At 42.3% G+C, this 23,317-nt stretch overlaps 1 protein-coding gene and 1 long non-coding RNA gene across 4 annotated transcripts in view; one reads left to right on the top strand and one right to left on the bottom strand.

The window, feature by feature from the left end:
* The window catches only part of kcnip4a (potassium voltage-gated channel interacting protein 4a), a 339,081-nt gene that overhangs the window by 85,617 nt on the left and 230,147 nt on the right, over positions 1–23,317 (top strand). The gene's annotated exons all lie outside the window — the stretch shown is intronic.
* On the bottom strand, positions 1,856–2,614 carry LOC139064657 (uncharacterized). Its single transcript, XR_011517660.1, has 3 exons — positions 2,479–2,614; positions 2,202–2,295; positions 1,856–2,080 (listed from the first exon to the last, which is right to left on the bottom strand). It is a non-coding gene; the product is annotated as an uncharacterized lncRNA (long non-coding RNA).

Below are 23,317 nucleotides of genomic sequence, written 5' to 3'. Positions count from 1 at the left end.
TAGAAAATGGTTAAAAATATATTTAAAATGAGCAAAAAATAGACAATTGTGATTAAAAACAATGTTAAGGAAGAGAGAGTGAATAGGAAAGAGGGAAATCAGTGGATCATGAGGAAGGTGGAATAGGTGGGGAGAGCAGGATAAAGAGAGTGGTGAAGAAGGTCATACAAAAGCCAGCTTAAAGTGTCTTCAGCTGCTTTTTAAAGGAGACCACTGAGTCCACTGATCTCAGGCTCAGGGGGAGAGAGTTCCAGAGTCTGGGGGCCACAGCAGCAAATGATCTGTCACCTTTGGTCTTTAGCCTGGTGCTGCACAACCAGTAGGCTTTGATCACTGGACCTCAGGGACCTGCTGGGGGTGTAGGGACTAAGAAGATCACCAATGTAAGATGGTGCTTGTCCATGTAAGGCCCTATAGACCAGAACCAGGATCTTGAAATGAACCCTGAAGTTGACTGGCAGCCAGTGAAGCTGGAGGAGAAGCGGGGTGATGTGGGTGTGTTTGGAGGACTTGGTCAGAAGCCGAACACAGGCATTCTGAACCACCTGTAGACGGTTCAGGGAGGTTTTGCTCAGACACGTGCAAAGAGAGTTACAGTAGTCTAAGCGTGAGGAGATGAAGGTGTGGATAACTGTCTCAAGTTCAGAGCGAGACAGAATGGGACTCAGCTTAGCAATGTTCCTGAGATGGAAGAAGGAAGAGCGAACAAGAGAACTGACATGAGAATCCAGGGTGAGAGCTGGGTCAAAGGTCACACCAAGATTCCTGACGGAACGTTTGGTGTGAGAAGCAAGCTGACCAAGAGAGTCTCTGACTTTGGGAACCAGCTTGTCTGGGGCACAGATGAGGATTTCAGTCTTATCTTCATTCAGCTGTAGAAAGTTCCCAGCCATCCAGGTTTTGATAGAGTCTAAGCAGGTGTGTAACAGCTGCAGCTTAGACATCTCATGGGGCTTAAAGGAGATGTACAGTTGGATGTCATCTGCATAAAGATGGTAGGAGATTCCTTTGAAGGAGCTCAGGATGTGCTGAAGAGGAAGCAGATAGAGGAGGAAGAGCAGAGGCCCCAGTAGGGCTGTCGCGGTTGAGGAATTCCTCCTGCGGTGATTCAGGGTGGCTTAATATTGCGGTGTGCGATATTATTGCAGCACTTTTTTATTGCAGCCCTATCTAAACATAGGCTGTGTCTCAATTCAGGGTCTGCATCCTTCGAAGGACCCAGCCCACCCGGCCGACGTGGGCTGCGTCCTCCGTCGGCCGGGTAGACCGGATGTTAACGGCTGTGAATTTGGACAGGCCTAGCCTTCATGAACTCCCTCGGCGAACGTTCCGTCGCCTAGCAACCGTGGAACCGCTGGGCAGAAGGAACCTTAAACGATGGAGCTCGACGTTTTATTTAGCTTTTTAACCCCCAGAAACCCAAATTTAGAAAACAACTGCAAAATATTTTTAACCTTTCACATGTTGTTCTAGGAGGCCAGATAAACGGGCCTATTTACACATTTTAACAGCCAATAGTGTTGCAGAACTGAATAGGACCTATTAGCAATGTAAATGTGGTTTTAAAAAGAAAAAAAATGGGGAAGGTTTATTTTTGTAGACTTAAATCTGATGTTGTGATACTACAACCGTGGGTCTCTGGGGGTTAATCATTTCCTTGACTGTTGGAGAGCTAATTCAGAGAAAATACTTTAGACTAGCTGAGCCTGAGCAAAGATGTGATAATAGTTTTTAATACTTTCTAAGGGTCTTAATTTGACCAAAACCGATTTATCACCTTTTAAGACTTTTCAAGACCCAGCGGATACCTTCTAGTAAACAATTCTCATTTGTAAACAAAAATAAAATTCAAGAGTTTAATGCAGAACTGATTTTATTTAGATATTTCTTTTATATGTACATGTTTAATCTTCATTAACCATTTTTTTCTAGCAAAGTAAAAAGCTGTCAAAGTTCTTCCTTCTCTCCTGTGCCCTCTGCTGCTCTGCCTCCCTCTGCAGCCTCATGTCCTCCCTGATCAGCTCCAGAAGCTGGTCATCGCTGGCACCTTCCCCTGGATGCCCATTTTCTCCAGAATAGTCTTAACAAACATGTAAGAAAAGAAACAGGAAGAGAAAAGAGGACAACGGGTTATTCCTTTCATGTTTTCGCAGAAAAAAATATACTCAAACGAGTTTTTAAAATATGAGATGTTATTGTACCTCCATGCCACAGCCGCCGAATACTTTGCTCCGGTGATCATGTGGTCCATCTCCGCCCTAAGCTTAATAAATTCCCTGGTTTTCTCTTTTGGTCCTAAAATACAAACTTCTATTAAAATCAGGGGGAAACATAGTGGGAGAAGTACGACACCGAGCGCGGCCGAACATACGAGCCGAGACCGCAATACAAGCACTTTTACTGTAACATTTCTAACTAAAATAACGTTCATGTATCACAAAAAGTCCTTAAACTGACAGTTTTCAAGTTTATACTGACATTTATATGCGCAATCCTCTCCGACAGCTCCCGCTTCACTGTCCGCCATTGTTTTTAAGTTTTTCTGCCGGCCGGCCCGCAAGGCATCTTGGGAAATGCTACCTATTGAAGGATACACCCGACCCATCCTTCATTCAGGCGAAAAGAAGGCCGCATTCGTCGACCGCATTTGAAGGAGTCTTCGAATTGGGACAGGCCGAGTCGCGGCGCTGTGACGTAACCGGCCGACGAATCCGGCCGAGGTAGGATGCAGACCCTGAATTGAGACACAGCCAGTATGTTTACACATTTAAAAAAAGTTAAAAATTGCCGTGCCTTCTTTTATAACACTTTACTGAATGCAGATCAAAGGGCAGTAACAACACAGATCGCAGTCACGTTTGTTTCTCCGACAGTCAGAGTCCGACTGAACTTAAAAACAACAAAATTCAGGAGAAGGTTAAACTTTTAAATGCAAATTTGGCTGCAGCATCTAACAAATAAGAAACAAGTCCCTATTTTGTTAAGTTGTTTAAAATCAAGCATAAAAAATTACATGTACCGGGCGCGCGCGCGCCGGGGGGCGGGCGCACTATCATTTCACTTTCACACACACGAATGACGGTGATTTATAGCTCGGTCACGTCCTTGTTACCCACAAGGAAAACCAGCATGATAACCATATACGCTTTGAGAGAGGATCTGAGAGGGGTGGCAACATTTCCAGCAACACTGAAAACCCTCTCGGATGGTGCGCTCGTTGCACTAACGCACACGTACTTGCGTGCGACTCTGGCAAGCAAAGGGAATCTCTCCCGGTTGTTGCTCCACCATGTCAGGGGGGTTTCTTTAGGGTGGATGCATTCCTCCTGCAGGTAGCGAGTGAGCTCCAGCTCGGCTCAAACTCTCTTCAGGACGGTTGCAGAAGCAGTGCTTGTCCGGGACTTCAGCAGGTCTCCGAGCGTTTATTTATTTATTTATTTTTGCCGCTGCAGCTCTGTCTCGGCCAAGGACTCTGGCTGTGCAGCAGCTGATGTACTGAAAACCAAAGTACTCCCAAAGGAGCGAAGTAACGTTTCGTTTTGATACCAGTGCAGCCATCCTTCTCAACATGCATCATTGAGTTGAACCAAGTTCAGTAATCGCGGTGGCCCATGATGCAGCGCGGTGGGCTTCTTCATATTGCGATATTTCATTTTTGCGGTTACCGCGACAGCCCTAGGCCCCAGCACAGAACCTTGTGGGACACCATGGGTAAGAGAGGTGGTGGAGGACCTAAACTTGGAGACGGCCACAGAAAAGCAGCGCTCAGAAAGATAAGAGGAGAACCACTCCAGAGCAGTTCCTGATAGGCCTACCCAGTCTCTCAGCCTCTCCAGTAGCAGGTGATGGTCAACAGTGTCAAAGGCTGCAGTCAGGTCCAGCAGGAACAGAACAGTCCCCTGCATCACTGTGAGTCAGAAGGTCATTAGAGACCCTAAAGGTTGGTTTATGATTGGCGCGTCCGCAAGGTCCACACGGCTCTGTGCGGAAAAGTTGCGTCATTTTGCGTCATTTTAACAACCACGCCCCTCCACCGCACCTCAGCCCGGCCCAAAATTTCCGCAACGCGCACCTAGGAAATTTTCTAACCACGCGGACGGTCGGACGTGGAAAAACATGGCGGACCGGCAAGAACTAGTATGGCAGAGGTTCGTAAATACAGACATTTGTATGATTCAGCTCTCAAAGATCGCCGTCATAAACATGTTGTTAATAATTCTTGGAGAGAAATAGCTCGCACTGTCGGAAAAGACGAGGACGCTGTTAAAAAATGCTGAAATGCCATGTTGTAAACAGTAATTTCTACTTCTACTATGGAGTAGTGTTGGATGCATGCCGTAGAGCTCCATGCTGCCACGTTCAGTTTGGGAGAATATTGGCTCACCGCAGAGACAAGCCGCATGAACCATAAACGCTGCGAGTTGTGAAGCGCGTTCCAGCCGCGAGCCGCATCACCAAGCAGAAAGTAAATGCGTCAAGCATAAACCAAGCTTAAGAAGAGCGGTTTCAGTAGAATGAGCTCTATGAAAACCTGACTGGAAGCTATCATAGATGTTATGTTCATCAAGAGCAGCTGTGAGTTGTTTAGCCACAACCTTTTCCAAGATCTTGGAGATGAACAGAAGTTTAGAGATGGGTCTGAAGCTGCTATGGAGAGAGGGCTCGAGACTTGTTTTTTTAAGAAGTGGGTGGATTACAGTGTTCTTAAAGTGTGTGTGTGTGAAAAGGCTGACTCACATAAATGGGTGGAGCTGAAAAATGCAGTCAAAAACATAGCACATTTCCTCATGTTGGGGTACTTGACCTCTGCGAGTAAGTTCCAGAACTGTTCATGAGCTCTGGACTTCAGCTGAATGACTGCTTGTAATGTCAAAATCTCATCTTCCACTTGAGGAGCATTCAGGTGAAACAGTGTTGCAATTTTTGATGAAAGTGAATCAACCTCATCATCTTCCCGAAAAGGATAGCACATGAATGTAGCAACTGGCTCGATCAAAGTAAAGTCTTGAAAGCGTTTGTCAAACTCTGGCAAACAACTGTCAATCTGCTCTGTGTAACATGCACTGTCAAGCTGCACACTGGCTTTCCCTTGCATCTCCAGCTCTGATGCCAGGTTCTGGAAGTTTGTCAAATCATGGCGCTGCAGTTTTGAGGAGTGATGTTGCATCTTTCATTTGAAAGCATTTACTGAGCTGATCATATTGATCACTGTTTTGTCTTTTCCTTGCAGCTCTAGATTAAGGTCATTCAACATGTTTGTCAGATCAGTTAAAAATGCTAAGTCTAACAGCCACTGATTGCAGGCTGGAGACGTGGTAGAAGACAGGCGAGGGTCGTGATGGCAGGCAGAGTTCAAGGCAGGGGTCAGGAGAAAAAACAAGGTCCGGAGGCAGAGATCAGGCAGGGTGGATGGCTGGAAAATTTACTGGCAAATGTTTTCAATAATCTGGCAGAGACTGGATAGCAGGATGGTTCTTTTATAGCAGAGGAAGCAGGTGTGTGAGATGAGCTGAGGAGTCAGGAGCAGGTGAAGTGGATGAAGCTGATTACAGGAACAGGTGAGATGAATGGAGTTGATGGTGGTTGCCAGGGAAACAGGGCTTGTCAGGAGCTTGGTGAGGGGACCAGTTGAGCTGAATGAAGGCTGAAAAATGAGTCATGACACACCTGGCCACGGAAGGCCTTAGGATTCCCCCAGAGGAGCTGGCCCAAGTGGCTGGGGAGATGGAAGTCTGGGCCTCCCTGCTTAGGCCACTGCCCCCACAACCCGACCCCAGATAAGCGGATGGAAATTGATTGATGGATGGATGTTGGTTACCATGGTGCCCCTAATGAGCCACCATGAGAAGCATTTGTGTACGTCTCGACACTCTGTACACTCTGGTGCATTTTAAACATCAAGTATAGGCATTTTTTCTTAGCTTATTACACAGTTGATATTTGAATTTTAGGCACTCAGTTTTTTTTAGTCACAGTAAAACTTAAAACCTCACTACACCTTCTCACTGATTTAAAATTAATTACATGAAATGTTACTCTCAGTGTGATACCACATCCTTTATACTTGAGACACAATAAAAGCCACCATATTGCTCTATTATGTAGAACTGATATCATTAAAAGGCTCCTGGGGTGGAGGACTTTGATGAGCATAATTATGTCCACAATCCCAGTGGGGAACTCCCAGATAGTCTTGTAGCTTTAAACCAAACGTCTACCTGCACTAAAGCAATTTCCTTTATTCCATTTTAATCTGTTTTTCCCACTTGGTTAGGAGTGTGGGCCTCTGTAGGACCAAGGTGGAAATTGAAAACAGCAATGATGGATTAGAAAAGAAGTTAAGGCAGCATGCAGCGTAGTGGATGAGAAATGGAGCGATTGCCAAGGGACTGTAGGCTGAGGTGCAGGCATGTGCTGCTGTTGTCATTCATTTGATTCACATGTGGTAAAAATGATTTCTGGGGGCAGAGATGACAGGTCCTAAGGCAGATATGTTTCCTCAGAGTAGTTGTATACATAGTTCTGATAGGTAGGGAGCAAATAGATGCTGTTATAACTAATTAGCAATACTTGCACACTTGTGTTTACATTGATAACTGATTTTTGTGTAAATGTCTTAAATATCAGCATTCTACAGAGTCACATAGCTTAATGCTAGCTTTCTGTCTTTGTGTTTCTAGCTGCACCTCTTTGTTGATAAATGGGGATTAGTGGCTAACAGTCAAGGATTAGCCCGAGAACAACCAACCTTAGCTAACCGTTTTGTTTGTTTGACACCTTGAGCAGTTTGTTGACCGATAATTCTCACTCATTATCCTGTGCTTGATTCAGTGGAGACGTCTGTTGTTTCAACTGTCCGCTGGTCTGAGCCGTAACCAATCCGGGTCTTTTTGTCCAGGTAATACGAGGAGCTCGCTGCACACATCAGTAAAGATGCATCTCATGTCACATTGATGTTTTCCACACGTTTGGTTGGAGTTAGCTTCTGAGGAAAATGGGTACTTGTGTTTGTTATTGGTTGTAATTACAACTACATTCAACAGCCACTTTATTAGGTACCAGGTTGAACCCCCTTTTGCCCTGAGAACTGTTTTAATTCCTTGTGTCATTGTTTCAGCACTATTTTTCAGGGGTTCTGGTCCATACTTACAAGATAGCATCACACAGTTCCATCCATGCTGTGAATCTCCCATTCCCCAAAATCCCAGTGGTTTTGTACTGGATTGAGATCTGGTGACTGTGGAGGCCGTTGGAGTGGAAACCAGTTGGAGATGATCGGAGTTTTGTGACATATGGTGCATTGTCCTGCTGAAAGTAGCAGTCAGAAGTAGGGCTGGGCGATATGACGATTTTAGACCGTTTTACGATCCACACATCTGACGGTCTGTCATTTTTGAGAGACCGTTTTATCACGATTCACAGCTCTGCTGTTGAATTTCTGCCTCTGAATGAAAAGGGAACTTACCCCAGGCGAATGACACGCCTTTGTTTGACCCTTAACCAATCAGAGTGAGTCATAGTAATATATTAGTGCCCCGCTTGTTTTCACTTGTGTGTGAACAAACATGGCTTCGCCGCGGCTGAGCGACAACGAGGTTTTCGTTCCGAAGAGGAACGCAGGGTTTCCTTAGCATGCGGCGCTAACAACTTAGTGACGTGACATGTCTCGGAGAAAGCGTAAAAACACGTTGGACGCTTCTTCTGAAGCAGGAAAATAACACCGCTTCTTAAGCAGAGCACGACGCCGCCTCGGCTCGTCCACCCTCTGCCGAGCCGGTGTCGGTACCGGACTGAGCTCGGTCACTGGGTCGATGGAGCTGCCCCGTGACTGCCTGATGGAAAACCAGCGGGTTTCATCAGACTCGTAGTTTCTTGTTTTTGCTGGGACCCCCTTTATTTTACCACTCCCTCCTGCAGTCTTCCCCTATTAACATTTAAAATGATTCTGTAAACTCCGTGTATCAATAGAAACAATCTCTGCCAGCTGCAGTAAATGTAGTTTCCAAATAATAAGAGGTGCACTCATCTGTGTATCTCCTTTGATCCGCATTAGTGATATTTTCAGCACCAGAACAGTGAAGCAAAGAAAGATTCCTGAGTTTGTTAGTAATTTTATTCATTAGGTGCATCTAACCTGTTCTATTTTTCTCTGAAATGAGATCAAATCAGTGCTTCTATGGGTTGTCTCCAATCTGCACTGGAAAATTTTACTTTATTTAGAGACTTGTTGCAGAAAATATTCAGAATGCGCAGTTTTTTGCTACCACAAGCGATCTCTGGTCCAGCCGCACATCAGAGCCGTATTTGAGCTTAACTATCCACTACATGAGCAACTGGGAGCTACATAGTATTTTGAACAAGTTAATGTTTGCACAATACGTTTGCAATTGACATGTTTGCACTTTAAATATGTTTACGATTTTAATTTATGTTAAGTTACTTGAAAAACGAGAAAAACTGATTTTTGTAATTGTTTCTCTCAGGGCTTTTATCATCTCTGGTGTGAGTTTAAAATATAAGTGTGTTAGCACTGTGCTGATTATCCCTAATATGAATACATGTCTATTTATTCAATGTTTCTCTTCTTTAATACGCAATTGAAGTTATGCTATTCATGGATAAAAAATCGTGATAAAATCGAAATCGTGATAAAATATTGGAAAAATCGTGATATTCTATTTTTGCCATATCGCCCAGCCCTAGTCAGAAGATGGGTCCATGTCGTCATAAAGGGATGGACATGATCAGCAACACTACTCATACACCTGTTGGGTTTAAACCAGGCTTGGGTGGTACTAAAGGATCCTAAATGTAACAAAGACATCTACCCCACATCAATACACCAAAAGCAGCAGCCTGAAACTGTTGGCCCATTCCCACTGTTGGGTATTTTACCACACTTCCACAGATTTCACCTCTCTCCATTTCACCGCATCAGCTAGAAAAGACCACTTTCTGGATCATTTCTGGGACGAACCAAGTACCCTCATTGGAGTATGTATTCAGAAATGCCCTGGCCGACTTGTTGGGCATGACTTGTAATTAATTTCTATCGGCAAATGTCTTCAACCAGCATTTGTAAAACTGGAAGAGTTGCTGGTGGAACACAATGGAAGGCCAATAAAACAAGCAACATTGACACTGCTTTAAAACCCACCCATCCATTAATTTCTTCCAGTTTATGAGAAGAAAATAGATGGATGGAAAATAGACAAGGAAACGCTAGGGTCTGAAAAAGCCTGACAGATCTATGTTACACTGAAAATTAGCATTCATAGACTCACCCATCTTGGCTCATGTTGTTGGTTTAGCATCAGAACAGAGAATGTCTCGATTAGCAGAAGCTAACTGTTAGCATTAGCAACCCCACCACACAGCAGAACTCCTCCAGGCTTGTGTTATCTGTAAAGATTAAACACCTATGGAGTCAATGGTGGAGTCATGTTGTTGTTCGCCAGTAAATTATTACAGGACAGTAGACACCTGTAATGCTAATTAGTGGACACACCTTGTATTAACATGTCCCTTTGGTTTTTTCTAGGGCTACCATCATTTTTGTCAAGGCATGTTCCATGAGTTTAATTTTTAATAATTCCATTAAAGCATGGTTTAAAAGCAATGTCTGGCTTACATTAGTTGAATTTCATAGAATTATTATTTATTAATACTTTTGTCAGATTCAAGTTATTTCTGTGACCTTTGTGGGGTTTTCTTTCATTGACTGAAGGGTACCAGCAATTTTGCGCACATTTATGCAACCTATTCATTTCTACTATAGATCACTGCAAATGTATTAAAATAAGTTAGCCTTTAAAGGTTGAATATGAAACACGGACACTCTGGCGAACTCTGGGGTTCAGAGGTGGTATCGCAACAACAGAACAAATTTTCCAGCCATTAGGATGTTGGTTCACTGCTGACACGTTCCAGCACCATGTTCAGAGACACATCGTAAAGGTTAAGGACTCATTTCTACTAATGCATTTATTTTACAACAGTATTTACCGTTAGAACATCTTGTGGGCTAAGAATCAGCTGCTTGATTTACTTCTGCCTACTCCTTTTCAAACAAATAATGGAATTATATTTTGTAATGATACATGTGTGAAATGTTTAAAATAAAAATTAACTGAACTGAAAAAAAATCTGCCATTTTACACAGTCCTAGCCTCTCCTTGGTGAGTGGACTTTTTAGCGCAAAGGTGCCCTCTAGTGGCTGGTAGATGTAAAAAAAACGGTCATGCCCGGCAACATAAAAGTATGATCATTTATCTTTTTAAATATAGCTTTTAAAGGAGAAACTGTACATTCATTCTGCACACCTCTGAATGCCCAGTGGAGATATAATTTTTTTTAAATACAGCTTTTTATTAAAATGTTCCATATTCTAACTTTCAATATAAAACTTTAGTTTTTAATGAGCTTTCACCATGAAGAGCATTAATTGTCTTGGTCATTACATTTTTGAAAGGAATTTCAGTGAAATTTACTTGACTGACAGTTTTGTAGATCCCAAGAAAAATTGTAGAAATACAGATTCTCAGAGAAAACAGGAATATCTAATATCTTGCAGCATTTATTTTAAAACTAATCAACTAAGTGGAGCAGAAGAAGTCTTATGAGACGTGAAACTTCCATATCTATTTATAGATTGTGACAGTAGACTTGGAAAGTTTAGTGTGAAGTTGAACAACATTAATCATCAACTGTTTCTGCATAACTTACCCTCAACCTGTTGACCTTCTTTTCCACACACACACACACCTTTGTTTCTCTTGCAAGTCTGCGAGTGATAAAGCCATCTGTCGGTAACCTACTTCAGTCAATTGTTTGTATTCCAGCAGCAGTCTGGGGCCTCTATAAATAGGCCTTCATGATTGGTACCCAGCACAGTCAAAAACCATGGAAGCCCTTGGGTCTGCAGGGCAGGACTGACTTTCTGGTGTCTGTATCTCTTTGCTTTACAACACCTTTCCCTGCCGTGGTTGAATTTATCTCCCCTGCCTTTTTCAGGCACTTTGTTAGCAGTGGGCAAAGGCTCAGCACCAGGCCTGGAAGGCCATGCAGGTCTCCTCTCAGGCCTGGTTGTGTTTCCCCCTGAGATGGAGTCTAATACGGTGAGATGTGTTTAATGTTCATCATGATAGATGGGCATCTCTGGCCAACAGTAATTAGGTATTTCTGGATGATCTGTTCCAGATATCGTGTGACGACGATGTGGAGTTCAATTACAAGCTAAATGGCACCCACCCACACAGACAGTCAAATTCATGTCATCGCGTGACTAGTTGGGTATTTGTTTGCCTGACATAGAAGCTGTCGCTTTATATTTGAGACTCGGGTTCAGGTTGGAACTTAACATCAGTGAGCTAGATGTGATAAGATTTCTATCTCACTTCTGTCTCTTCATTAGTCACAGTGGCTATGAGGGAAAATTGGCCAGTTCTTGTTCAATAATCAACAAATATTCATAGAAAAATAAATACTTTTTGGTTTTTTTGTTTACTAGAATAGTACTACAAGGTCAAGACATCCCATCATGATGTGTTTTTGAAAAAAAAAACAATGAAATGTGGCGTGCTAGCTTTTGCTAGAGGTGGACATTTTAAAAGCACCACAAGCCAATGTCACCTATTTCTGATGTATTTTCAGTTAATAAAATTCAAATACATAATTTCACAGAATAAAAATGTAATGTCTTAAATTGAATGTTTAAAAAAGTCTTATTCTGGTGAGATTATTTCTTAAGCAGGATGAAGGAGTTTTGCTTGTCTTTATGCAAACTATCTTTTGAACTAGTGGGCAGATTTTAATGAAACTCTGACAACAATCATTGGATGAACTCTTGCAGATGCATTTATCTCTGGTTATCCTGTCTTTCCTTGTAGTGACCACCAATCAAGATGGCTCCCACTGGCCAGCCATCATAACAATCCCAAAAATGAACACAACCTAGTCAGCTTTACAGATATTGACCATTTGGTCAAATTCAATAACACATACACACCATCCCAATCATCAAACAATAGATGTTGCATACCATAGCATACCAATGTATTTATAAAGCACAATTTAAGAATAGCATGGCAACTAATCTAAGTGCTGTACATAAAAGAGCAAAAGACTCAGACACAACAACAGACATATAGCAAAAACAAGGAATTAGTTAAAACGCATAAAAGGCGAAGCATAAAAATAACAGAGAATAATCAACCAGAACAACGAAATGCACAATGGCAGAAAAGTAACAAGAAAAAATGATTAAAACCAGCTAAAACGACACAAAAACAGGAAGGGCTAAAGATACCACAAGGTGCAGCTAAAAGAGCAGTTGAATCATAATTAAAACCAAATGAGAAACAGTTGAGACATGGCCTACAGGAGTCGTGGAGTTTTTTGTGTAGTAGATCATGGAGGGCAGGTGATGCTGACTGGAGACTGAGGGAAGGAGACGTATGGAGGCGTAGAGAGTTCCACAGTTTTGGAGCTGCGTAATTGTGAGATTATGCTAAATTTGATCGAAACAGCTTTAATTAGTCTTTTCCTCAAAATAAGATGACCATAGAATAAAACTGACTTTAAAGGAAGGCAGACCTTTTATGTACTTTGTTGTTTGCCCCTGTATAGATACTCTTTTTCTCTGAGTAGATCTCACATTTTTCTACCTTTTCTAGCACTCATTGTCTCACCTTCACAAAGGACCAGTGTTAATTTTGACAAGAAATTTTTATTTAGTTTTAGTTTTTTGACTAACATTCAAAATAATTTTAGTCACAACTAAAATAATTTTCAACTTGTGTAAAAAAAACTACTGGAAAATGTAAGGAATTATGAAAAATTCACATTTCATTCTTTGGATCAATAAAACTTAATGGTTATAATTGTTTCTATAACAATAACTATTGGAAAATACCAATGAACACTGACAGTTCTAAATTTTGTCTCACAGTAATATCATAGTAAACATCTGTATAATGTGCAGTAATATTTGAAATTACATCATACTATCAAAACATTCAAATGTGTGAAACTTAAGGTAAGAATTGTTTTTGGGTGTATTTATTTTATTTCTTAGTTTTCCCTGGCAAAAATGTACCAAGGTGGGCTGCCTGAATGTTTTTTCTAGACCGCCAGAATATTTTTTTTCCTCACACAAAACAACTCTAGACCACCAAATGCTGATAACATCTCTGCCATCCGGTTGGGTTCGGCTCCATCAAACCCTCCCCCTCCTGCTCACGCTAACTATGGCTGCTACCACCGTAACACTTTTAACACCAGGGGAAACCCCCGATGTGTACTCACTTAGCAAATTGTGTTCAGATGGTCACATCTAATGCTTTTCTGCCCAGTCGTGGACATTTTCTTCTTTCAGACATTAACTGTTACTGAAACAGACGTCCAGTTAGCAGTAGCTTGTTCAAACAGCGGCCAGATCGAGACTCTAATTGGTTATTTTCTTATCTAGTCCTGCCTGTCCGATTGGCTGATTGGTTCTTTTTTCCGTTGGCCCATCTTTTTCATTTTCTGATTGGATTTTTGTTTCTTTCCATTTTTGTTGTCATCTTTTATTCATCAATGAAACTGTTCATCAGTGTTCGTCATAATTTTGTTTACTGGCGTGTATGTTTTAGTTTTAGTTTCATTTTAGTCCGCAAAAATTCATTCGTCACGGAAAAATAAGTGAAAATATTTCATCGACGTAATTAACACTTACCAGGACAAAGTAGAGAATTTTACTCCACCCCTTCTCGGGTGTAGCATTGGATTAAGAACAATCTCTTATCTTTGCTGCTCTGCTAATGACACCAATCCTGAGGGGCAGAACCAGGAGAGGTGTCCCTCCTTCTTAAGTTACTGTTATACGTTTTATAAGTATGTCTTTTGGCAGACTTGTTGAAATGATGACAACAAACTACATTAGGTCAACTGCAAAGAAAAAAAAGAATAAAACAAAAATGAGGCCACGGAAAAAAGATGGGGGGTCCAGCTGGCCTGCAAAGCTCTTTAGAGTGGCACGATGTACACGCCATGGCAGCTGATTTCATCTTCACATTAACAGAGCAGGTCCAGCATAATTCATCCACACAAGCCCATGTTGTGTGTTGGATGTCTAAAACAGCAGCGCTTATTATGGAGTAATAATACCAGCATGGCCACTTTAGAAGAATCATTTTCTTGTTTAAGAGCAAATTTACTGAGAAACTGTTTACTAATCACTCTGAGTTCAACATGCAGGCTGAACATGAAAATAGTCTCCTACACCTATCTTCTGAATTACCTTCCGATAGAAAATAGACGGTGAAACTCTAGGATTAGAAAATCCAGACAAATCTACGTCACACTGTCACTCAACTCATTCACTGCCAGCCATTTTCTGATCAGTAAAGCCCTTCGCTGCCAGCGTTTTTCAGTGTTTTCACAGGTTTTTTAAGACTCACAGAACGTTGCACTCTAACATAATGTCAACACCAAAACTAATAAAACAAAGAGTAGGCTCACCTCTTACATCAGGAAGAATCTGTGCGTTTTGAGCGTTATCCGTTCCTTCATAATCCGTTGTCAAATTGTGATCAGTAGAAGCTTTTCCAGTTCGCGCCTCACTTTTTTTTACAGCAGCAGCCCAAAACGATCTCCTAACACATGGATTTTCTACTTCCTGATCACGTGACGTGTGACGTACGTGGATGAAGATCAGCTTTAGAGCTGGGATGTTTGTTCTCATGGTGCGGGGGCTCATTCCGACGCCTATACAATAAAAAAAAAAGCTCATGACGACTTTAGTCGTCAATGGCAGTTAATGAGTTAGAATTCATGGTCTCACCCATCTTGACTCACGACGGGAAGGCTGTTGTTGTAATGTCTGGGAATCAGCAGATAACGTCTCAGCTAGTTGAAGCTAACCATTAGCATTAGCATCTATACAACATGGCAGAACTCCTTAAGGCTTGGGTTATTTGTGGAGAAAAGATTTAGAGTCAATGGTAGAGTTGAGTTGCTGTTAGACAATCAGAGGAGAGATGTCTAAATATCATGAATATTAATAAGTCTTCAAATCCCATCATTCTTCTCCTGCTCTCCTCCAGCTAACTTCTACTTTCAAGGCAATTTTTTCCCCTACAGAGAATGACTCACAAGGCATCCATTTTTACTGGAGACTACATTTGATATGTTGAAAAAACAAGTGACTGAGAGTTTAATGCCAAGAAACAAATCAGCCAATCACATGGGCAGCAGCTAAGAGCACACAAGGTGGTTAGACTAAGTGCTATCAAATATGTGTTCACATAATTAAAGTTGTGATCTTATTGTTGGAATGGGCTTTCTTTCCCATTATCAGCTGTTAGCACTTGTTACTGAAACAGAGAAAATTAGCCCACCACATATCGGAGTGTTTCCTTGTCATTCTTGGGGCTTCTGACATGGTTTGGGGAATGCGTTTAACCCAAGAAATGCAGAATCACACACTCACAGATCTTATAGTTAAAAAAAAAGAATCTTTATTTTAAAATGGGAACTGAAGGTGCACTGGAAAAGCCCAGTGGAGATCGAGAACAGGAGAGCAGCGTTGGGAGTAGGGGAGCGTAGGAATGAGGGAGGGTAGGTTGGGTGCCGGGGTGAATCCAAGTGGGGTGTCCAGGAGAGGGAGTGAGAAGAGCAGGAGAGCGGGCCAGCTGGGAGGAATGGAGAATGTTGAGAGCTGCGTCCGGAAATCCTATGGGGCACAGGTTAGTAATCCAGAGGAGTCGCAGAAATCCAAAAACGTAATCCAGGGGAGTCGCAGAAAACCAGAGACATAATCCAGGGAAGTCATCGAAGTCCAAAAAAGTTCCAAAACCTGGTAACGGGTAAGTACAGGGAAAAGATCCAACAGTTCACAAAAAATCCTAGAAACACTAGAGCACAAAATCCAAGAGTCGCAAGAGGACAGGAAACAACCAATCTGTAGCTGTAGTAATCATCCCAACTCAAAGATGGGAAAATGAGAGGAGTACTCACCCCGGCACATGGCAGCTTCCCGGCAACTCACTTCCACAGATAAGTGACAAGCATGATGCTTCAGTAATTATAGTTCTAATGATCATTTCAACTACATGGTGGTGGGCGGAGTTTGATCTTTCCAATGACAGTGTTGTTTTATCCTTCCAATTTTGAACCCACGCATTCAGTAAATAGCTTTTTTATTTACTGTTTATCTATAGCAGTGGTTCTTAACCTTGTTGGAGGCACCGAACCCCACCAGTTTCATATGCTCATTCACCGAACCCTTCTTTAGTAAAAAATAAAATATGATTTTTTTTACTGGTGCACGAAATGAATTGTGCATTAATAACACCTTGTTCAAATAACAAAACCAACACAGTGCATGAACTCAAAACAACTTACCTCAGTGTGACTTCTGCTGTTGCCTTTGAGAGACCAGTTCAGATATGCGTGGCTTCACCTTGGAAAGTGCCAGTCTCATGTCATTTTCATAGCAAAGTCTGTTCCTTTTCTTAGTTTTTATGTCCAGCATCCTCGAAAACGATTGCTCACAAAGATATGTTGTAACAAATGGTACAAAAAACTCCAGGACTTTCTTAGCAATAACTGGATACTTTTCCATTTGTTGACACCAAAACGTTGAGAGCGTTGTTGTTCTGAAGAGTTGCTGTTGAACCTGGCTCTGCTGAAGTTCAATGATTTCGTCGAGGTATTCATCAATGACATCTGCTGTCTCAATAGCAAACGTGAACGGCTGTCTCACCCATGCTGGATATGATGCTCTTGTTGGGAAGTATCCATCGAGAGACTTCGCAAGCTCATCTAAGTGCGTGGCAATTGTTTGCTTCAGTTCCATGGGTACAGATATGTCTCCAAGTCCACACACATCTTCGATCTTACTTACACAGTCGTCCAGAAGGGGGAAGTTTGCGAAGTTGTTGTTCTCTGCTCGTCGTTTCCATAACGGTAACTTTTTTTGAAAAGCCTTCAGGTTTTCTTCTGCTTCCATTATGTTAACTCCACCACCCTGCATCTGCTGATTTAGATGATTGAGAGCTGCGAATATATCAGCATGTATGCTAAAATGAGAATGAACTCAGAATCTTTGAAGCAATTTGCAGGACAATGTTGGTGCTCTTGCAAAAACTGGGCTAATTCCACACGCATGGCAAAAACACGATTCAGCACCTGTCCCCGGGATAACCACCGAACATTCGAATGGTAAAGTACCTCGAATTCAGAGCCCATTTCTTTACACAGCTCACTGAAGATGCAGTGCCTCAGAGCACTATTGCGCACATAGTTCACACATTCCACTACAATTTTTAATACTTCTGCCATTTTGGGCGGCAAGGTTTTTGTTGCTAACGCATGCCTGTGCAGAATGCAATGCGTAACAATGATGTGCGGTGCGTCGGCTTTTACTAGCGCGCCAAAACCAGACTTTCTTCCCAGCATCACTGGAGCTCCGTCTGTACAAACTGCAGAAACCATATCCCATGAAAGGTTGTTGTCTCTGAAGAAGTCATCCACAAGCTTCTTCACATCAGCTGCCTTAGTTGTTGTTGTAAGAGGCTTACAAAATAAAAACTCTTCTTTTATCATGTCGTCTTTCACATAGCGCACAAAAACGGCAAGCTGGCTTAGATTGGAAACGTCAGTGGTCTCGTCGAGTTGAAGGCTGAATTTTGCCGGGCTTGAAATCAGATCCGCGACTACTTGAGCCAAGATGTCTTTACTCATGCACTCTATTCTGTCGCTGATGGTGTCATTTGAAAGAGGAATTTGGGATAATTTACCTTCAGCCGCTGTTCCGACTATCAGATTCGCCATCTTTAACGCAGCTGGTTTTACGAGTGTTTCGCCAATGGTGTGCAGTTTGCCCTGCTTTGCGATCAGATAAGCAACTTCGTACGATGCTGTGAGGATCGGTTTGTTGATGGGTACAAATCCAAGAGCAGGCAGAGTGGCCTTTTCGTCGAATCTGGCTCTCTTCACCTTGAATTCAGCAAGCGTTGTGTTCTTGTATTCCCCATCTCCATGCAGCTTCAAGAAGTGTTCCTTCAGTTTTGCAGGTGCGAGACTAGAGTTGCTCAACTTGGCATTGCAAATCATGCAGATGGGACGCTGACTCCCGTCACGTTCCGTGATACATGTAAATCCATGTTTTACATATTCGTCCGACCACTTTCTTTTTTTGCCCGACATAGTTAGCATGGATTAAAATATTTTGTAAGAAATCACGCGACAAACCGACAGTCACACGTCTTGGCGGTTGGAAGTGGACGTGGGGTCGGCGTCACTAACGCTAACCCAACGTCACTGACGCACACCGCTGGTCCCGACTGAGAAGGAGGTCTCACTCTGCTGCTTATCCAGCGCTGTCAAAGCGGACCTGTAGGGAGTCTCACTCAGACACATATACAGCCCATATACAGAGGTCGCACTCTGCTGCATAAACCAGCGACCTCAAAGCGGACCGGTAGGAAATCTCCGAGCAGGACGCATTCAATGACTGTGCCCACTAACTGCAGACTAGACTGAGGGGTGGACCTCTGCGGCAGAGGCTCCACCGAACCCCTGAGACCAACTCACCGAACCCCTAGGGTTCGATCGAACCCAGGTTAAGAACCACTGATCTATAGTGTAAAAAGGTCCAAGGAAGCCTGTGCTGGGAGCTGCAGTATAATTCAATTAAAAGTTTTTGTAAATAACATGCTTGCCTCACTGTCATTGAAAGCCACAATTGAAATTGGCTTCAAATTTTTTGTTGCCATGACAGTATTAACAGTTTAAAGCAGCTGCACAGCCTCTGGCTATGAATTAGACCATCAAACAAAAACCAAAATGCCTGACCCATTTCTCCTTCATCAGAGGTGCTTTAGTCTGGAAGTAAATAAACTAACTTATTAATCAGAAGACATCACACCATAACAAACTCAGCTTTCCTAGGTTTGAATTACAGAACATGATTTTTACATGGCTGGAGGGAATTGTTCTCAAATTTAAATGTTAAAACAGCTGCTGGAACATGCTGATTTGATTTGACAGATGTCTCTGTGATGTTCAGAAACAAGACATTTCATCTGTATTTTTCCAGGAAATGTTTAGATTTAATCAGAATTAAGTGTTTGCAGAGGTGCAGCGATGCATATTTATGCTCCATTACAGCCACCTCTGGGTACAAACCCACCAATAATAAACCCACAGATGGGGTACAGGAGCACATCTGGTAAGGAAATGGGCTGCAGGCAGCCAAGTCAGTGATGTTCCTTGTGCACAGACTTCCACCCAGGCTTTGGCTTTGGAGGCAAAAACTTAAAGCTTTTATGTTCGTCAAACTGGCATGTCTGAAGATGAGTGCTGTCGTGTTTACAATTTCAGTTTTAGCTCCAAACACTCAAAAATACCATTGACAACATATAGTTGCAAACGTTTTTGTCACATTCAGCTTTGCAAGCGGGCTCTTATTTTGTCAAGCCTTCTGAACATGTCACGCGTTGGGCAGGAGGACGTTTAGGACCCAAGATGCAGAGAACCAGATGAACGAGGCAGGAGGTAGATGATGAAAATAAAATCCTTTATTTAGGAGTAATCCAGGAAGGCAGGGAGCCAAAAATCAAGAATCCAAATATCTAAACCGAGAAACGCAAAAAACTCTAGAGACCTAGAAACACTGGAAACACTAGAGAGCAAATGAGACGAGTCTGACAAGAACAATGGACCGACCAAAACATTGAGGCACAGACAGGGTTTTATACACTGGGGAGGATGAGAGGGAGACGAGCTGCAGGTGTGTGGGGAGAGAGAGACCAGGTGAACTCAATTAACTAATCAGGGAGGAAAATAATGGGCCATTCCCATCTGTACCGGGTCGGCCCGGGCCGGGTAGCGTAGGTTGTTTACATATCTGGGTGGCCTGGTATTTTTCCGGGCCAACCAAGGCTCATTCTCGGCCCTCTTCTCGAGGGGGTCTGCTTCAGGCCGACCAGGGCCAACACACCCACTGCTGACAGCAAATTCACACCTTCCATTAGAGCAAGCCTCTGATTGGTGGGTAGAATCAGCCCACATGGGCTTAAGACGAGGATGTGTGGAATCAACCGGGCCAGGCTGGGGCCGACTGGGGCTACCCGGCCCGGGCCGACCCGGTACAGATGGGAATGGCCCATACATGACCTAAGAGTAAAACCTAAAGACCAGAAGAGCAGCAAACATAACTAATATTCTAAAGGGGGAGCTGAAACTAAAGGAAAACACTACAGAAAGAAAAACTACAGGGGCGTGACTAAAGGGGACCACGGGAGCACTGGACCTGGGAGGGGGATACCTGAGGAGGGCAACCTAGAGGGCTGAAGATCTGGGGACAAATGAGGGACACAAGGAGACACATGAGGAAGATGCAGACAAGGACACATGAGGGTGCTAGGAGACACAAAAGGAGAACCTAGAGAGTGATGGAGAACACAGGGAGACACACGAGGGGAGACGCAGATGCAGACCATGACAGAACAAAGTGTACTTGTTCTCGTTCTGAAGGCTAAACTCAAAAGCGTCTAATGAGGGAGTTTAAAAAAGACTGGGCAATGAAGGTGGCAGAATGAGGGGAAAACACACTTGCTCTATTTTATGCAGGATTACTCTCTGAGAAGACTCTCGTTGCAGAACTTTTTTTACTTTTGCTGTGCAACATTATCAACATATGTTTATGAAGGTGTTTTACACTAATACATAATGTTATTTTATACAGTTTTTAAAATTTAAAATAGATGTGTACTTTACTATTTTGGGCTGTGTTGGTTCTTACATCTTAAAGCAGTTTTTTATCAATAAAAAAAATGTATAAACTGTTTTCAAATATCAATTCAGCATCATAACACAAAGAATTGCGATATTTCAATATATCAATATTTTCAGTTTATCAATGTTTTCAATGTATCAGTAGCCACATTTACATGTGCATATTTAATCGGATTGAATGCCCATTCTGCTCGAAAATTCTGCATGTAAACATGTCAATCGGAATATTCTGATCCGATTCGGCCCGATCGGATTGAAATTTCAATCCCATTGAGAGAGGTGGTTTATTCCGTTCTTCATTCCGATTGACATGCATGTACACAGCCATTCGGATTGTTGGGGTAAAATAATGCCCACTGCGCATGTGTGCAACAGCGAGCGGGCCTCTCCGCTGTCATTTGGACTGCCTGACTTCAAAAATGACGGCATAATTAACGAGCGGCGGCTTTTAAATCCGACGACAAGCCGTCCCCGTTTCAGTAATATTTAATTCATAACTTGCATTTTGTGGAAGTAAAATAAAAATCTGATTATTGCACAAATAATTCGACAAACATGTTCAAATCTGTACTGGAAATACGCAGGTTTATTGCAGGGGTTGCAGCGCACGGATCCCCGTTTCTGTCAGCTTTGAACGCAGCAGCTTCTGCAGCAGGTGATGGAGACGCGCTTGTAAAGAACACAGGATAATATGGGTTTTACAGACCTGATTGGAGGCTGATGTTGGGTAGGAAAACGTCCTCGGTCAAATACTCTGGATGACAGTAAAGTCCGTGTTAAAAGCACGTAAACACAGATGACCTGAGATGCGGTTCTTTAATGATGAACACAGGCTTCTAAACTTTCTGAACATCTTCTGTTATTTTGTTTGAACAGATTTTTCTCAACAGTTTCAGCTGATTGTCACATGTTATTAATAATAAGCCACAACCGAGCTCAGTAATAAAACATGAGTCTAACACCCCACCACCACCACCACACCACCCACACCCCATCCCCGCTCTGTGCCGCAGCGCAACAGCACATCTGTCGTTTCAGACCCGCGGACCAGCTGATCAAGAGGCCGAGACATAACCCTCCCTATTTTAATCAACAATAAAATGCAGCAAAGCATATATCTGCAGTTATTCACTGAAGAAAACGTAACTTCTATGAGCTAAATAAAAATATTAAATTGAATAAATGAATCAGGAAGGCAGGAAGAATAGTTATTTCTGTTTTTACATTTTTCATTTCGTTTCATGGCGTTTGTTTGCAATTTTTCTTTTGGGAAAGGCAACTCTGCGCATGCTCAACCTATTTAATCGGATTAAATGCTTGGTGCTTATGTTCGCACAGCATGATCGGATCATTTCAGTTCGTGTCCATGTGAACAGAGATTAGGAAATTCTGATCAACCAAGATTTCAAATGGATTGAGGAAATTTGGCTCGTAAACACAGCTAGTGTTTTCTTACATCCCTATTATAGGAATTGTTTAAATGGATCAGAGTTCATCTATGTAACGTGTGTCTAAATTTAATCCCAGAACTGCATCCATATAGAAATGCTCTGGTGGATCAATTACATCACACATCTGTAAATTAAAAAAACAGTTCACTTTCCTATTATCTACACATGCTATTCTAGACTCTGTTCCTATGGTCAGTCAAAAAGACAGGTTGGTGTTTTAGTTCTGGAGCTTGAAATTAATATCAAAATCAGTCACATCCAACCTTTTTATCCCTTCACATCCCACGATAGCTCACCGAACCTGCTAAAGGTGGCCTTAGTAGGAATTTGCTTCGACAAACAGCAGCTCTCTTTATCAAAGATTCTGTTTCAAGATTAATGCTCCCACTTCATTCAGACGCCCGATCTGTACTATGGTTCAGAGATCCCAAGGTATGCAGGAAATGTGTTTTTAAAGACATTACAAGGAGGAAAATGTCAATAAAAGGAAAAGCTACGGGCGGAATGGAGCCCTTCGCCAAGGCCAGAGCCTTGTCTCTCAGTTTTAAAGAATGCGATCTGAATCTGCACCAATGTTTATGGCTTCTCCCTTTTCCACCAAGCTGTGAAATATGGCTCAGTGCTGTAGCTCCAGCGCTATCTCGCTGACAAACAAACACCACCGACAACACATCTCTTCCTTCTGCAGCAAGTAGAGAGCATTTTAATGGTGATATAGCTGTTACCAATTCTGTATGTGTGTTGTGGTCTCTTCCCTGGCTGTCATTGATGCAACATGATTTAGAAAAAATAAAGTAAAAATATGACGACCATTAGTGGCACTGTGTAGCCTCGTATACAAATCTCAGGAGAGTTTTAGGGAAAAACCAATTGGTGTCTACGGAGGAATATTGGAAAAAGTCTCAAACGGATAGATACACAGATTTAATCCTTCTGGTGCAAGGCTTTGGTTTTGTTCTTTTATTTCTAAGCAAGAATAATGAGATCAATGTCTTAGATCTAGTCTCGACCCAACATTTACAAAGATTTGCATCTTATTTCATATTTGTTACCATTTAAAAGAAAAACAAATGCATAGTTTG

Source organism: Nothobranchius furzeri, chromosome 2 (genome assembly GCF_043380555.1).
Source record: "Nothobranchius furzeri strain GRZ-AD chromosome 2, NfurGRZ-RIMD1, whole genome shotgun sequence".
Classification (NCBI taxonomy): Eukaryota; Metazoa; Chordata; class Actinopteri; order Cyprinodontiformes; family Nothobranchiidae; genus Nothobranchius; species Nothobranchius furzeri.
The sequence above is the reverse complement of the archived record's forward strand: the minus strand, read 5'-3'. Positions and strand labels throughout refer to the sequence as shown.